The sequence below is a fragment of the Sceloporus occidentalis genome, unplaced genomic scaffold, assembly GCF_023333645.1.
Source record: "Sceloporus occidentalis isolate IW3139 unplaced genomic scaffold, rSceOcc1.0.p SCAF_1, whole genome shotgun sequence".
NCBI lineage: Eukaryota > Metazoa > Chordata > Lepidosauria > Squamata > Phrynosomatidae > Sceloporus > Sceloporus occidentalis.
In genome coordinates, this window is record NW_028316981.1 from 241,376,667 (window position 1) to 241,394,023 (window position 17,357).

The 17,357-nt window shown below is 40.2% G+C and overlaps 1 protein-coding gene across 1 annotated transcript in view; it reads right to left on the bottom strand.

Annotated features, from left to right (window-relative positions):
• LOC149323684 (protein FAM240B-like) overlaps positions 1-9,349 on the bottom strand; it is a 28,541-nt gene extending 19,192 nt beyond the window's left edge. Inside the window, exon 1 of the mRNA XM_089511977.1 lies at positions 9,302-9,349. The gene's annotated coding sequence lies outside the window, so the exon portion shown is untranslated. The remainder of the gene's footprint in view (positions 1-9,301) is intronic.
• Positions 9,350-17,357: the final 8,008 nt, after the last annotated feature.

Here is a 17,357-nt window from a genome sequence, read left to right on the forward strand (position 1 = left end):
AATCAACATTGCTGGCATCTGAAAGCCACATGAAGTCAAGTTCTGTCTCTCCAAATAATAATAATAATAATAATAATAATAATAATAATAATAATAATAATAATTGTTTATTTATATCCAGCCTTTCCTTGGAGATCAAGGCGGGTTAATAACGATAAAATATACAAAAGTAAACAGATAAAATACAAGATAAAAACAGTATAATGAAAATACAGATTAAAAAACCATACAAAAAAACTAGCTGAAGTACAAGTGCAAAAGAGGGAGGGAGAGGAAGCATTACAACATCTGAGGGAAAGCTTGGTGGAAGAGAAAGGTTTTTAATCTCTTCCGAAATAGGTCGAGGGAGGTGGTCGAGCGGAGCTCATCGGGAAGAGAGTTCCAGAGCTGCGGGGCCGAGATAGAGAACGCCCTCTGTGCAGTCATAGAATGTTTTGTATCTGGAACCCTCAAGAGTTGTTTCCCAGCTGACCTGAGTGTGCAGGGTGGATTATATGGGGAGAGGCGGTCCTCCAAGTACCCTGGGCCCAATCTATTTAGGGCTTTACAGGTTATAACCAACACCTTGTATTGTGCACGGAAGCAAATAGGCAGCCAATGTAGATCTTGAAGGACAGGTGTTATATGGCTGGTCCTGGAACATCCAGTGACCAGCCTGGCTGCCATATTCTGCACTAGTTGAAGCTTCCGGGTTTGGTACAAGGGTTGCCCCATGTAGAGCGCGTTACAGAAATCCAACCGAGAGGTTACCAGAGCATGTACTACCGTTTCAAGGTCCCCCCGGCCCAGGTAGGGTCGCAGCTGGCGTATCAGCCGAAGCTGATAACAAGTACTCCTGACTGTCACATCCACCTGAGATGTAAGGTGGAGCGACGAGTCCAGGAGCACCCCCAGGCTGCAAACAGAGTCCTTCAGGGGAAGCGTGACCCCATTCAGGACCGGTGGACAAATCTCCAACCCTGGACCCGGGGAACCTATCACGAGTACTTCCGTTTTCTCTGGATTCAGTCTGAGTCTGTTTTCCCTCATCCAGCCCATTACTGACTCCAGACAGGCATCTAGAGGAGAGATGCCATCCCTGGTCACTGCATCAGTCGGAGACACAGAGAAACATATTTGGGTGTCATCAGCGTACTGATAACACCGTGCCCCGTGTCTCTGGATGATCTCTCCCAGCGGTTTCATGTAAATGTTAAATAGCATGGAGGACAGAATGGCTCCTTGAGGGACACCAGATGTAAGGGCCCTCTTATCAGAGCACACATCCCCCAGCTGCACCATCTGGAATCTACCCGAGAGGTAGGAACGGAACCACTGGAGCGCAGTGCCCCCAATACTCAACTCTCTCAGGCGTTCCAGAAGGATACCATGGTCAATGGTATCGAAAGCCGCTGAGATGTCTAAGAGCACTAACAGGGATACACTACCCCTGTCCATGCCCAGACAGAGATCATCAACCAAGGTGACCATGGCAGTCTCAACTCCATAGCCTGCCTGGAAGCCAGTTTGAAATGGGTCTAGAAAATCAGTATCATCCAAGACCGATTGAAGGTGAATGGCAACCGCCCTCTCGATCACCTTCCCCAAAAAAGGCAGCAGTGAAATAGGCCGATAATTGTTATGAATCAGGGGGTCTAGGGAGGGCTTTTTTATCAGCGGTTTTACAATGGCCAATTTTAAGCTGAATGGAAAGCGCCCTTCCCTAAAAGATGAATTAATTATGCGACGCAACATGTTAGTTACGGTCGCACCCCTCTGAGCTGCTAGCCAAGAGGGACAGGGATCGAGAGAGCAGGTTGTTTTCCTAACACTTCTAAAGATCTTGTCCACTTCCTCAGTACTCACAGACTCAAACTGATCCAGTACAATAGAGTCCATGGAAGCTCTGGAGACCTCTATTCTGGATCCTGTAGAAATACTGGCATTGAGATCAGCCCTTATCCGAGAAGTTTTATCCACGAAGAAGTTGTTAAATTCATCACAGCAGGCTTTGGATGGTTCCAGAATAGAGTTCAGGGAGGAGGGTAGCTGAGTAAGCTCCCTCACTACCCTGAACAGCTCTGCCAGACGCGACTTCGCGGACGCGCTACGTGCAGCAAAGAACGAGTTCTTTGCTGCGCTTATCACCACTCCGTAGGCAATTGTGGCATTGATGTCCATGACCATGCATCTCTTCAATTAAAACAGTACAACACTATCCCCTTATTTGAAGCACATTTACCAAGAAAATACATTTACATGTACATACAGTTCAACAGTGTAAACCTAATGGCTACAATCCAAGACAGAGTTAGGTGGTCTTAAAACCTATTGTTCAATGGGATTAAGAGTACCTACATTCTGATGGATTATAGCCATTGCATAACTCACTTGCACTACAAAGGCCTGAAAGAAAAATCCATAGGCAGGGATGTCATTTGATGTCTTTTTTAGAATAGGGGTAAAAATCACACATATATGGGGTGCATGTAGACCTTAGGCCCACACTGCTTCCTTGCCATTTTTGTGTGTGAAAATTTTTGAGAATTATGTTCCAAGAGAACAAGGTGTGCCCTTTATTTTAACACACATAGCTTGTTTCTACAGCCAGCATGGTATAGTGGTTTGAACTCTATGACTCTAGAGATCAGGGTTTGAATCCCCGCTCATTCATGGAAACCCACTGGGTGACTTTGGACAAGTCACATTCTCTCAATGTCAGAGGCAAAGGCAAAACCCCTGTGAACAAATATTGCTAAGAAAAGCCCTGTGATAGGTTTGATTTAGGGTTGTCATAAGTCAGAATTGACTTGTAGGCATAGAACATTTTCCCCCACTTCTAAAAATATACCAGAAAAACAGACATCTTGCTTTAAAACCCAAGAGAGAGGCCTGGAGTGAGATCTAGTCCATTGCTTGATTTGTATATATGTATAACACAAGGTGTAAAACTGCTTTAACTCTGGAGGTGAAGAAAGTTGTACATTTCTTTTGTCCTCATCAGTGTTCTAAAAGTGTATGTGTCACAGTCCAGTCTTTATTTGCTGAGATTTGTTTGGGGACTTATTTATTTATTTATTATTGGGGAGAAAATGGGGGATAACTTCCTGCATCTTCTGCAATTTCTGAACCCAGGAACCCCAGGGGGAAGGGAGACAGGAGCAAAATTGAAGGCATGACCTTATAAAAGTGAGGCAACTCCCCAGCTTCATGCCTATGCTGAATAGTATCCAGGGATTAACTATAACAGTAATGCTATACATATCACTAAACACAATGCAGCTGTCAGAATCTTTTTTCTTCTTCCTTGCCTAAGTCTCCTGTGTTATGTCATAGCAGTGTTGTTTCCTATAAAAATTGTTTCATATCCATAGGTCTTGGGATCTGAAATTTATCTGTTGCCCAATTGATGATCTCATTGAATTTGTATCCTGCCTTTTCCCCAATATGAGACCCAAAGTGGCTTGCAAGATAAAACAATATATACAGGTTGAGTCTCCCTTATCTGGAATTTTGAAATCGGAAATACTCAAAAAAATCAAAACTTTTTTCACAGGTGGCTGAAATAGTGAGACCTTTGCTTTCTGATGGATAATTGTATATAAGTTTTGTTCCATGCACAAAATTATTAAATGTACCCTTGTATAAAGTTACCATTAGGCTATGTATATAAGATGTATATGAAACATAAAGAATTCTGTGTTTAGAGATTTTTTTTTCATTTAGAGATTATTTGCTTATTGCCAAGATATCTCATTACTTATGTATATGCAAATACAGGTATGCTGGAAAAAAAATATCCAGAATCCCAAACACTTCTGGTCCCAAGCATTTTGGATAAGGGAGACTCAACCTGTAGTACAAAATGGTGTTTTTTTAAAAAATTAAAAACAAGTTAAAGAACTGGTCCAGTTAAACATTTAATCTAAAACAACGGAAACACATTCAGCTTATAGTAAAAGATACAGTGCCCCTACAGAACATCCTTTCCCCCAGCCCATTAAAGGTTGAAGTCTGGTTTACATAAAACGGTCTTTGCTTGCCAAGGAAAAGAAAGCAGAGCAAGTACCATAGGGGCTCGACAGATGGGCAGCTTCGCACCACCCATCTTTGCCCCAAGTCGGTGCTACAGCAGCCACATGCTACAGCACTGACAAAAAGGAGCCAAAAAGGAGCTGCCTAGAGTGGCTTTTTTTTTTTTGCAGCGCCACAAACAGGAAAGGGCGCCGCCATGACGCCACTTCATGCTAGTGGCGTCTGGATGCTGTGCAGTGCTTCCATCATCATGGCGTCCCCCGTGTGGATGGGAGGCCGCCATGATGATGCAAGCGCCACATGCTAGGGTTTGGGAGCGTGCGGTTGCTGCATGCTCCTGAACCCTAATTTTGGTCCAATGACGGCACTTTCTGCCCATCTGTACCAGGCCATAGCCTAAGACTAGCTATCAAGAAGGCCCTATCATGTGTTCTCACCAGATAAGCCTGATAAGGTGATGGGACCAAGAGAAAATCCTCTCCTGAAGATCATTAAGACTTGAGCAAGCTTACATGGGGAGATATGGGCTTTCAGTTCATCTGTAATGTAATATCTTTGACTAATTATTCATATTGTGATTTCATCACATACTGAATCAAAAGTACACCATGTAGAAAAGTAAACCATGAGAAAGCACTGCTGGTAATCCTCTTGCAAAAGCTTTTAAAAAACCAGAATGCTGCATGCTGTATTAAAAACACTGGTATCCCTTGTCCTTGGTGGCGCAGTGGTTAAATGCCTGTACTGCAGCCACTCACTCAAAACCACAAGGTTGCGAGTTCAAGACCAGCAAAAGGGCTCAAGCTTGACTCAGGCTTGCATCCTTCCGAGGGTGCTAAAATGAGTACCCAGATTGTTGGGGGCAAATTAGCTTACAGTTGTAAACTGCTTAGGTGGTATGAAGTGGTATATATATATATTTAAAAAAGTGAAGCTTGTTTATGTGTGGTGTGGTGCTCCCTGTCAAACATATAAGTTCACATAAAGCCTGAATCCTAATGTGTTTGCCATTGGAGACTTCTCCAAGGTCACCCAATGGGTTTCCATGGATGATCAGGGATTCAAACCCTGGTTTCCAGAGTCATACTCTATTGCACAAACCTGCTACACTATGCTGGGTCACAAGAATGTGTATGTGTGTGCGCTTCTTCAAGTCACCTGTTACCTTTTGGTGACCTCATGCATTTCTTAGTGTTTTCTTAAGCAAGGAAAACTGAGAGGTGGTTTTGCCAGTTCTTTACTCTTAAATATAGTCTACACCACCTGGTATTTGTTAGTGGTCTCCCATCCAAGTACTATCCAGGGCTGACCCTGCTTAGCTTCCAAGACCAGGCTGGATCTGGTGCCTTTTTTAGTTTAGGGTATTTAGGCCACAACCATTTAAATTGTTTATTTTTACTGCTAAAAATAAATGTGCGCACAGAAATATTACACATGCTAGAGTTGTGGTGGCAGAAACCAAATTATTAAATTCCTTTTCTGAATTTTCCTCTGTCCTGTAGGGCCTTTTCAAGGCAATTTGCAGCCACAGCTATATGACTAAATGTTTTCTATTGCATGTACATATATCAACTTGATTAGTGCTACTCACATTGGTGGTGTGCTGGTCCATACTGGCATCACCTGGTGCGGTAACTCATAGTGTCACACCCTTCCTCCCACACCACACTGTTCAGAATCTTTAGTAATACTTTCTGTACTCAGTGATGTTACTCTTAAATCATAATTCCTATGTATCACTGAATGTAATAGAAATAGTTGTGACGTAAACGGCTAGCAAAATTAAAATTGTCCCTTAAAGTTTACAATATCATGCACATAGCCTAAATGTATTTACATGTACTTAGTTTTATGTGGTTAAAGTGAAAATTCGGAAAGATGTGATGTTTTTAAGGAAAATTTTAAATTAAATTTTAAAATCCCTGAGGCTTCTCCTTTTTCTTCCCATTGAGTCTCACTCCACTCACATCATTTCTCTTCCACAGAGCTCCAGCATTTTAAAGGCATGCAGGCAAATGCCACAGCCCATTTCTATCCAAAGGCAGATATTTGGGGAACAGTGATGTCACTCCTCCTTAAGATGTCACCTGGTGTGGCCCGCACCCCGCTTCCGCATCCCTTAGTGATGCCCCCTTAGGGATAAGCTCCCAGCCCTTAGAGGTTTTCCAGGAAAGAAAGAAACAGATTGTAGCCAGTAGGAAAAAATATGATACTCGTTCCTGGAACCTTGGAAAAAATAATAATTGCTGGTCCCTCACATTAGACAGCCTGAGATACACAGCACTTGACAATAGCCTTTCAAGTATTACAATGCACACACACACACACACCGCCAAACATGGAACAGAGGAAAGTATGCCCTTTCTCCCTCAGTCTTTGATTTCCTCATGCGGAAAGTGTGCCTCCGGAGAGGAGCGATTCTTATGCATGTTGCATAAGTCATGTTGCAAATCAGAACCCCAATTTTTTCATCAATTTTTTTTACCATATATTCCTTGACACTATTTCAAGAACATTTTAAAGTGTTAAGTGACAGGAAGATGGAAGAAACAAAAGTTGGGGATGTCATAGGCTTTGGCCAATATATAACTCCCTGTAGCTTGATTTTCTCTAGCATGCTGGAAGCTTGCAGGATCCTTCCCCCCTTCTCAGAACTTGGTCAAGAACATTGAAATGTGCTCATGTTTTCAGTCTACAGAGGATACTTTCAAAACAGTTCTACAAAATGAAAGATGTTACAAATGCATCTCTCCCCCTCCCTTTTAGTGGTATTGTAAAAGTCACTGCACAAGCTTGTGTTGGCAACTGCTGCACTTCAGGAGTGAGCTGACAAACAGATTATAACGTCCACAGCCAGACCAAGTAGTAGAACGATGATGGTTCTTTTGCTAACTCTCAACCTTGGGCACTCTTTCAGTTTCCTATAATTAAAAGTGGTTTACTTCTATAAGCTGCTACTGCAGTTGTTGTAATCAAACTAGCCATCTACTCATTCACAAGATAAAGTTTCTGGCCAAGGATGGCCATTGCTCTAGTCAGACAGGTCCCTTGCATTGCCATTGCTGGACCATGGGTCACCAGTAGCTCAGCCCCACCCATTCTAATAGCTCTGGCTTAGACAACCCTATTCTTGGTAGTATTGGTAGGATCTACTCTTGATCAAGTTTGTTTGCTTGTTTATTTCAAGTGCTCCGTCCACATTTTCTCTTTTTAAGCAACACTGCACTTATGAGTACAGTACTTATTTTACATATTTTCTATGTCATAATCCACCATGAAGGCTTTAAACTAGAACGTTTTTAAAATACATTTTAACATGAATTGATAATTAAATATAGAAAACCCCTGTGATATAAAATGCACACACACACACACACACACACACACACACACACACACAAGAAATGCAGTTTGACAGCACGTTAACTGCCAAGGCTCAATGCTATGGAATCCTGAGATTTGTAGTTTTGGGAGATATTTAGCCCTCTCTGTCAGAGAGCTCTGGTGCCGAAACAAACTACAAATACCAGGATTCCATAGTGTCGTGCCATGGCAGTTAAAGTGGCATCAAAGTGCATTCATTTTGCAGTGTGGCAGTAGCCTAAGTAGTTAGAATGCTGGGCATGGGAGATCCACATTAAAGTCCTGCCTGAGCTGTGAAATTATTAGTGGCCCTTATAGTGTCCTCCTTTCCCCAGATGACATAACTTTAAGGGTGGCTGTGAATGGAAAAGAAAAGATGAATGCCTTCCACTTTAGCTGATTGGAGGAAGGGTAATAGTAATAAATCAAATCAACACAAAGATATTGCAAGGGTGATTCTGTTTCTAGGAGAGTGTGCTCAAGGACATCTCATGCCTGCTCCCAGAACTTAATGGAAAAGCTGCAATTCTATAATGTACTACAAAGCCTACAATGAACGGTAGACTGACAGAGGAGAAAACAATTTCCACAGCCCACAGGCCAAGTTTACATGACAAAAAGCAGCTGAGAAAATGTACTGATGAACCAAACTTTAGAAACATTAATTAATTCCAGGAATATTGATGATGGGGACATGTTTTCAAAAGATAATGTCTTGGACTTTCAGCTTATTCATTAAGGTTGGAATCCTGTGCTCATTTACTAGGGAATAAGTTACAGTTAACATGGTAAGATTTACCTCTGAGAAAACAAGCATAGGATATTTACTACATGATTATGTATCTCAGCTGATTTCAGAAGGGAATGTAATTTTAAATCTTGAGATTAACAGCAGCAATAACAGTTATAAAACTTGGAACATTTACAACACTTGGGCTCCAATCCAATTCATATTTTGCTAGGGGCAAGGGAGGTCCATTGAGCATAGTGGGATTTAGTTTGGAGTAGATGTGTATAGGCTTCATCTGCAGAAATAGACATTTCTTCTAGTTTCAGAAGGCAACTTAAGAACAGATTTATAGCTAGAAATCTTATGATTAAAAGCATTCATAACATTTAATAACAGTTGGATCATTTGAAAAGATTAAGATATAATCCAGTGTCAATCTACCCAAGATTAAGCCACGCTGACCCCAATGGGACTGAGCAGACATGTATGGGATTGCACTGGAGGACTGTTATTATAAGAATGAAGTCAACTGTAGTAATATTTTGCATTTGTTGATGCACTTATATTTACTAGATGATAACTGTAACATCAACTGAAGACTTGCAGGTACAAAGCAACCATCACAGATGCTGTTCTCTCAATACATTGTCAGGTTGTTCACATATGCAACTGAAAGTGAATGAATGACCTTACATGATGTATCATTTGTGCATTGCTCATTTCCAACAAGAATGGCTTGGAGTTGACCTTTTGGATTCTTAAATCGACAAACTAAGTAACTTCTCATACCAGAAAGAATGCAGAGGCTCCCACAATGGTCAGAACAGTCCTTTTATTTGATGCCATGTCTACAGGGAGCAATAGATGAAATGTTTTGAAGAAATGCAGTACAAAACTTTATGGACATTAGTAGCATGACTGATGTAACTACCCAGAAGCATTCTGCAATATCTTGTCCACTGGTTGTGTCAGGGGACAAAATCCTAACATTTCTCTCCTGTGCCAGCACTACTAAGCTTTAGCACAATGGTGATAAACTGGGCATCTTTCCCTGTCTTTCTTTTATGTTCTGAAATGTATTTATCAGAGCTATAGCAATGTATTTATTCTTATGCTCTCAACCGCACCGCTCCTTTGGCTGCATACATCACTGAAATGTATGATCCACAGGGCAAACAAAAGCGCCTTACTTACTTTTAAGGTGGTCTCGATGCGACAGATGACAAGTATTACAATAATGGTCCTTGCTTCAATGCAAGTGGCATAAGAGCAGCAAGGAAATATATACCCTTGTACTTTGTATTTGATGTTGGTGATGGTGGGGGAGGGCAATATAAATCCTTCATCAGTTGAAGTCTATTTTGAAATCACCAGAAGACCAAGCTTGTTTCCTGAACATTGCAGCCCCCTGCCTGAGATTAGCAGGAAACACAGCCCTCTTGAATACATCTGTCCCTCCTACATTAGCAGTTGCCACAGATAGAGAAAGCAGACTGACCTTGTAGAAAGAGCCTGGCGTTCAAGAGGACAAGAAAGAGGGCATCCTGAAGAAAACATCTCTATGGCAGAGGATTAAAAATGGCATGCTACCGTAATGGAAGGCATAATGGAAGATTTGGTGGTTGTGGGGTCACTTTGTTTCAGGGTGAATTTTAAGAAGCACATTGAGCTGGTTCTCTGTGCAAAGGATGCTCAGGACCATGAATACCCTAAAATCAGCAAGTAGACCTGTAAACACTATTTATTTTTTCATTTATAAAACGTGTACACATTTTTACACAGAAACCTAGCTTCTATGTGTATGGCTGGTTGCATGGCCTTCTAAACATTGCTGAACTGCAACTCAAATCAGCCTTTGCCTGATCAGCCACTGGTGACAGGTAAGAGTTGCAGTCTAATAACATCTAGAGCAATGTTTCTCAGGTTATCTGATGTGGGAGACTTATAAGTGTGCCAGAGACCAGCACTATATGTGTGCCCATTCACTGCAGTTATTTCTTTGTTACCTGGAAACTTTCCAGGGACAAGTGGCCAACAGTCCAGTACTGGTCCACTGTTTTGGCTAGTACTAGTCTAGAGGAGTATATGTTCCCTATCCCTGTTCTAGGTCATGAAAAGTAGGATTCTTCAGCCTTAATAAAGTTTTCAATGAATTTGCTTTTAAAGTCATTTTGAAGGTTTTTAAAAAAAATAAAAAAGGGCTTAAAAGGCCTGAAACAGATAAATAAGAAAGAAAAAAAAGTAAATAAAAATGCACCTTGAATCTTTTGGCCAATCCTTGCCCTTGTTCTAGCATTACTATTGAAACTAGATCCATCCTAAAATATCCACAGAATAGATTATTATTATTATTATTATTATTATTATTATTATTATTAACCTTTATTTATGAAGCGCTGTAAATTTACACAGCGCTGTACATACAATCTTTTTAATTAGACGGTTCCGTGCCCTCGGGCTTACAATCTAAAAATACATGACACAGAAGGAGAAGGGAGTGGTGGAGGGAAAGGGTAAGAGGTCCAGCAGTTCCTCTCTACCTCTGAGGCCTGGACCAAGGCAGATGGACTGGAGGGAGGGCTTAGCTTCATAATGGATGGTTAATCTTCTTCCAGGGAAAATACATACTCTCAAGTAGCAATACAAGAAATGGTTCGATAAACAGGCACCAAAAGAACATCAAATAGTAAGTGACAATTATGCAATGCCTGGGAAGGCTTCTCTGAACAGGATGGTTTTCAACTCCGTTTTGAAGCTGGTTAAAGAAGTGATGGCTGTTGCTTGTGGGGGAAGAAGGTTCCAGGAGTGAGGGGCAGCAAGTGAAAAGGGGCAAATAGATTGTCTCTTCTCCTGAGTTATCAAAGCAGAAGGTTTCTTAAGAATTATGTGTTGAGAGATCTCAGTGTTATACCATTGCCACCTTCCAATCTATGTGCAATCATCTTGCAGGATTAAACTAGCTGTTTTTTTAATTTGGTAGTTCTTTCAGAACAAATTGATCAGAACAAATTGTCAAATGTCAAAAAATTAACAAAACTCAAAAGAACAACAACAACAACACCCTACAGTAAATGAAAACTGATGTACCAGTGTCTGAGGCATGTGCAAAAACGCATGGCTGTTTAGTGTGCTTGATGTGTTTGAACACTAGTGTTTTGCTTTTGGTGGTGCTGAAACACAATGGAGAAGAAACAAGACATGACCTAGAGAAAGATATATTTGCTGAGGCTGTGCCTGAATATAGTGATCACCAGTGGGATGGGATTCATATCAGGTAACATGGCATTCTCTTGTCCTTTGTGCCTTTCTGAAAAGGAACAAGCAATCATAAATGTAAGGCTTGAAGGAAGTGATATTAGAGGCAGAACACATTTGGATGTGAACTGCCCAACTTAAACATAGCAGATCGTATTGAAGATAACCAGTGCCTAAACACCCTAAAAACATCCAAAAGGCAGCATTCCCCAATGCAGCACCCATGTACACATTCCCCAGTGTAGCACTCATGTACAACAAACCTGTAAGGGTCTTTGCTCAGCATGCCATCTTTAATGTAAAAACATTTCTGTTGTCCACACCAGCAAGACAAAGGGGAGTTGCACACATAGGGCAAAATACATATAGGTTGAGTCTCCCTTATCTGGAATTCTGAAATCCAGAATACTCCAAAATCCAAACTTGTTCACATGGGTGGATGAGATAGCAGCAACATGAAATCATGTAAAGATGAGCCATCTATGAAAAGCAGGAATTATTGTCTGAACAATACACCAATGCCTTTTTAAAGAGCTGAAGACCCTTTGATGCTTTTGGGTCAGTTCTAGGAAAAGACCATGTGCACTCGATTCAAGAAAGAAAAGACAACAAAAAGTGGGGAGGAGTCAAAAAATTACATTTTAGGTATAAATTACAGGTAACTTATATATACCATGTATTTATTATAAATTATATTATTTTAATATAAATATTATTAATGTAACTTTATATTATACTATTTAATTTTATATTATAATATTATGTTATATATTTTCTGATACTAAATTTAATATTATTATAGTCAGTTTGCTACTACTAATTTTTCCACACTGAAGATAGGAACTGGAAATAAGCAAAAACTGAAAAACAAAAACAAAACAGATCTAACAACAGAATGTATGTAATAGAATAATACTGCAGATGGAATCAAGGCCTGGTCTATTTATTTTGCACCTTGGTTCAGAAATATTGTAAGCACCTGTTTTGTGCTATTAACATCCACCTCTGTAGAATCCATAAAATATTTGACTGTGTTGGATTAACCTTTGGTAATGGTGATGCTTTACTTTATTTGTAGCTATCAAATTCTCCTTTCGTGCTGAGAATGTGTTATGATTCCTGTGCGGGTGGATCTGTTAAATTTAAATGACAAAGTATTTGAATCATAATGAATTAAACATGTGCAAGTTCTGAAATTGCTACTTTGAGTCCCTATGTTATTATAACAATAATTGTGTCCAAAATGGTGGCCCCTTTTTGTTCTGAACAACACACACACACTGATGCTACTGAAAAAGAGAGGAAAAGAAGGTAAAAGCACTACAAATCAGGCAGTTTGATACGTTTCTTTGGTCATAACAATATCCAAGTCTTCCCTTTCACTTTAAATATTACAAAATAAAAGTAGTCTTTAGAGGCAGTCCTTGAAGGCCTTTGGCATAATGGTGGCTTTAAATTGAACTGTTGTTGTTGTGTGCCTTCAAGTGGTTTCTGATTTATGGTGACCCTAAGGCAAATTTATCATGGGGTTTTTCTTGGCAAGATCTTTTCAGAGGTGGTTTGCTATTGCCTTCTCCTGAGGCTTACATCATGTGATCTGCCCAGGGTCACCCAGTGGGTTTCATTGCCAGGCAGGGAATTGAACCTTGCTCTCCAGAGTCTTAGTCCAACACTCACACGACTATGCAACACTGGCTCTAAGCCAGACTCCTCTCCATTTTTAAATATTTAGTGAGAGGCAAAGGTCATGTTTTGTAGCTTAGTCATGTCTATCTCTCAAATCGTAATTCACACTGTCCATAGATACAAGATGGATACACTCTCATCTGGGCTGTGAGTCAAAGCTTGGAAACAATAGTTGGAAAAAGAAATAATCTTTCTTGACCCTAATCTGTGGTCAAATGATGCTTTCTCAAAAACAAAACAACAAGAAAAAAAAAAGAAAGTAGCCAGTTCCAATTATTTATATGTCCTGCTTATATTTTGCCTTTCTTCCAATGAGCTCACTGCTTCTCTTTCTAGCCTCACAACAATCATGTGCAGTAAGTTAGGTTTCATGACTCAGTGGATCCTTGAACATGGATTTGCCAAATCCCAGTTTAATGCTCTAACTACATCACCTTAAAAAAAAGTTAAGGTGAAGGGATATAAATTCTGTGTATTAATGATTTCTGGAATCCTCTCAGTTTTGCTTTAAAATTAAGTATGTTCTCGGCCTTGAAATTTAGTTGTTTTCTTGGCTGAGAGTCCAGGCCAGGAGGCCAACAGAAGAAAAGTCATTTTGATGATCCCAATGCTGGCTAGTGTTTCTGATAATGTTGGAGTTGTGAATCACTTCATGTTGTAATCTAGGCTTCTCCAAGGTCCCTCAAATAGCTTCAGAACTTTGGATAGCTCCTTTAAAACTCCCCAAAATGGAAATGGATTCACCACTGTATTGACATGTGATTCACTAGCCACCACTGGATGGCCCCATAACAACTTTTGAGCATGATTATTTATGGAGCATTTTTTTTCCAAAAGCCTGTGGCCAGTCTTGAATGATTTAGTTCATGGTGATGCTCATCTTTTCCCAAGACCCATTTCTGTATTATTCTGTATCATTTCTATTCTGGTTTCTATCATATCTATGAAGATATGTGCAAATATGTCAAGATTGTGCAGAAATTTGAAATGTGTCAGTGCTATCGGTATTCTGAGAATAACTTTTTTGAAGTGTTTTTCAGCCTGCCTGTCACTCTCAGAGCTAATCTAGACATGACATAATTTCTGTCTTTAGTCACAACATGCTTTTAAAAAAATGCAATAGCTTCCTCCTAAGACTTTGTCCCTGCTACGCAACTGATCTAGGTCAGCACTCTTTTCTCCCCATGTCTTGGACCCAGTAAAGATGGCCATCAAGTAAACACAACTATTTTTTCCAGGACACAGATTCAATGCAGTTCAAGCAAAGGAAAGAGGAACTTCAGCATTAGAACAAAATTATCCTAATGCTTAATCAGTGTACTATTGCTAAATACCTTAGTACTCCTGAATTAAAAAAAAAAAAGCTCAGTGGAAACTGGTGAAAAACAATTTTGGAAATTGTTGGGTATGACACATGATCCATGGGAGAAGGAAGAGGAAGGATACAAGGGAGGAAGGGAGGGAGGAAGGAAGGAAGGAAACAAACTCCGTATATTCCAAGAGAGAGAACTGAGTCCAAAACCTATAATACAAACATAGAATCAAAACAAAAAGAAATGGAAACTCTTAATATTTCAAGGCAGTCCAGTTGAGCCCTGAACTAAAATTTTCTACTTTCTTTGCTGAATACTACACAACATATTTTTAAAGACACATGTTTCCCCCTAATCTTAACAACATTACAGCTCACAATGGCCTGTCGTGGTAATCTTGAAAGTAAAAAATTGGGGCAATAAAAGTATATATCTGCTATCCAAGAATAACAGCAACACGTGGAAACAAAAAGCCTCATCTTTGCTACTTAAATGTTACCATGGAAATTGAAATTCAGCTTTGCTTTCTGTAAATGCTACTGGTATTACATTATTTACATTGGATTTTTCACCTTTAAATCGTTTAAAAATGTTATCTTGGTCTCTTCAGCTGCCATTGAAATATAGGACAACAAATCTCTTTTTAATACTATTTTATAGGGAAATCTGAAGGCTAAGAAAGCATCGAACTGCAGAGATGGCATGTTTTATTAATTATTGTAAGTTTTTCTTCTTCTATTGATATGAGTTATATGGCATTGGAAACATATATAAGGAGATTCATTTAGTGTTCATTGCAGCAATAATCCTGCTATTGACCCAAACAGATAATATTAGATACATACGGCCATAAGGTCGTAATCTTGCTGTCTTTACACCAAAGAACACATTTTGTGAATAGGTGTAATGTCTTTTATGATAGGAGCATTCACCGCTTCACAGGTGAGATGCGGTAATGTTCTCCCATTATTTCCACCTTACTCTAAGGATATATGGCTCTCTCAGAATTGCATGAGGCCTGAAAAACAGCCTAGAGGCTAAATGGGCCTTTTTGGGGAGGGGGTCATTCATTTCTTCTGAAAGACTATAGTTATAAATATAGCAAACAGCTGGGATGGTGGTGACATACATTGATATAACATCCTATTATGTCAGTGTATGTACTTTTAAGGTCATTGTGGAAGGGGATATCCAGTGCCTCCTTGCTCAACTATTCCCATGTGCAACCTCAGCTGATGGCATCAGGATGCACTCCTTGGCCAGTCAGTGGATGGTGGGGGCAGAAAGTTTCTGCACATCCTCTGACTATGGTGATGGTCCAGGAGAGTGACAGCTTTTCCCTTGCTCCCACTGTGGATTGGTTATGGAGATATACTGCATGGGCAGAAGAGGAAACTCAACAGAAGAATACTGGTGTAGATTTATACCTGCACTCATACAGAATCTTAGGCGGGATACAGACCGCCATATAGTACGTCTTCTATACGTACTAGGGTTAGGAAGGGGCGGTGCTTCCGCACCCCCCTAACCCTAGTACGTATAGAATACGTACAACATGGCGGCGCCCCTTCCACATGGGGGCCGCCATGTTTACGTATCGGACGCTGAGTGTCCGTACGTGTCGCGGCGCCTATGACGTCGCGAGTCCGTGCCAGGTGCCTCACGACGTCATAAAGGCACCGCAAAAAGAAGCTCCGAAATTGAGCTTCTTTTTTGCTCCGCGCGGGAGCCGCGCGGTTTGGCTGCTGCGGCTCCCTCGTGGAGCAAATGGCGCCGGCGGGAGACCGCCGCAAAGCGGCGGTCTGTATCCCGCCTTAGTCTATGTATATATCTATGAACTTATAGTTCATTATTAAAATTTCTCAGAACACAGAGCAACACCTTGATTAGGCAACATAACTACTTAACAAACTTCCCTGCTTGCTAGTACAGCCATATAGGCCTAGGATGGTTCATATTTTTTGGGGGGGAGATGATTCAGTCCCCAACTGATTATATTAGCATCTACTTCTACTAGGTTCTGCGCAGGAATGAACATTTTCATGGCCTAGTCGTGCTGATGGCCTATTGGGCTTATTGCTTAAAAAGGCAGCACACAACAACAGTGGTACAGTTAATTGCAACTTGAACTTGCTGAAATGCTTACTCTGGATTGGTAAAAAGCCATAGATGGCAAAATAAGCTCCAGTGCAAACTTTGTCCCATTCTAATTAGATTACATTGGCATGTATAGGTACCTCTAATGTTTTAAAGTATATACTGATTTTTAAAATTTATAGTATATTTGCTATTACTGAAAGTAGACTTGAAACAAAAATATTTTTAAAAACCCTAATAATCACAAGACATTATTATTTTACAAAGATTCCTAATGCATAATGGAGTAATGGCTCAACAAAGGATGATGCGTGAGCCACAGGTGTATCCTCAACTATTCAGATATGTATACCCAACCACCTTCAGATATGCTTTCACATGTGAGCCAAACATTTTGCCATGTTGTCTGCATTACTTTTGCCTTTAGGATCTAAGGATGTTAGGAGTGCTGACACACTGGTAGAAATAAGTCATAGGATAAAACAGGATGGGTAAACCAGATCACAGTTTAAAACAGGCCATTTCTTAAGATCAGGATTTCCACCAAGTCAAGGAGAAGACTGAGGAAGATAAAAAAAGCTGAAATTAGAGGAAGTATTTCTGTCAAAATTCATTACAAAGATATTGAGCAGATCAAGAGAGCTTCTCTGGCATCCATGATGAATCACTCAAGAGAAAAGTTATTTACAAGATAGTCCTTCAAAATTACCCACAGAAGAAACTGGAGACTCCTCCCAAGATGGTCAAAGGTGGTTGTGTTATTATTATTAATAAAAAAGCTCATCATGTCTCAGCCTGTGTATACTCTTAAGGGGCTATATAACTTGCTAAAATATCATTATCTTGTAGCTCATTTGAGCATCTGGTGACATGCTTTGGATTTCTTCTATGGATTCCAT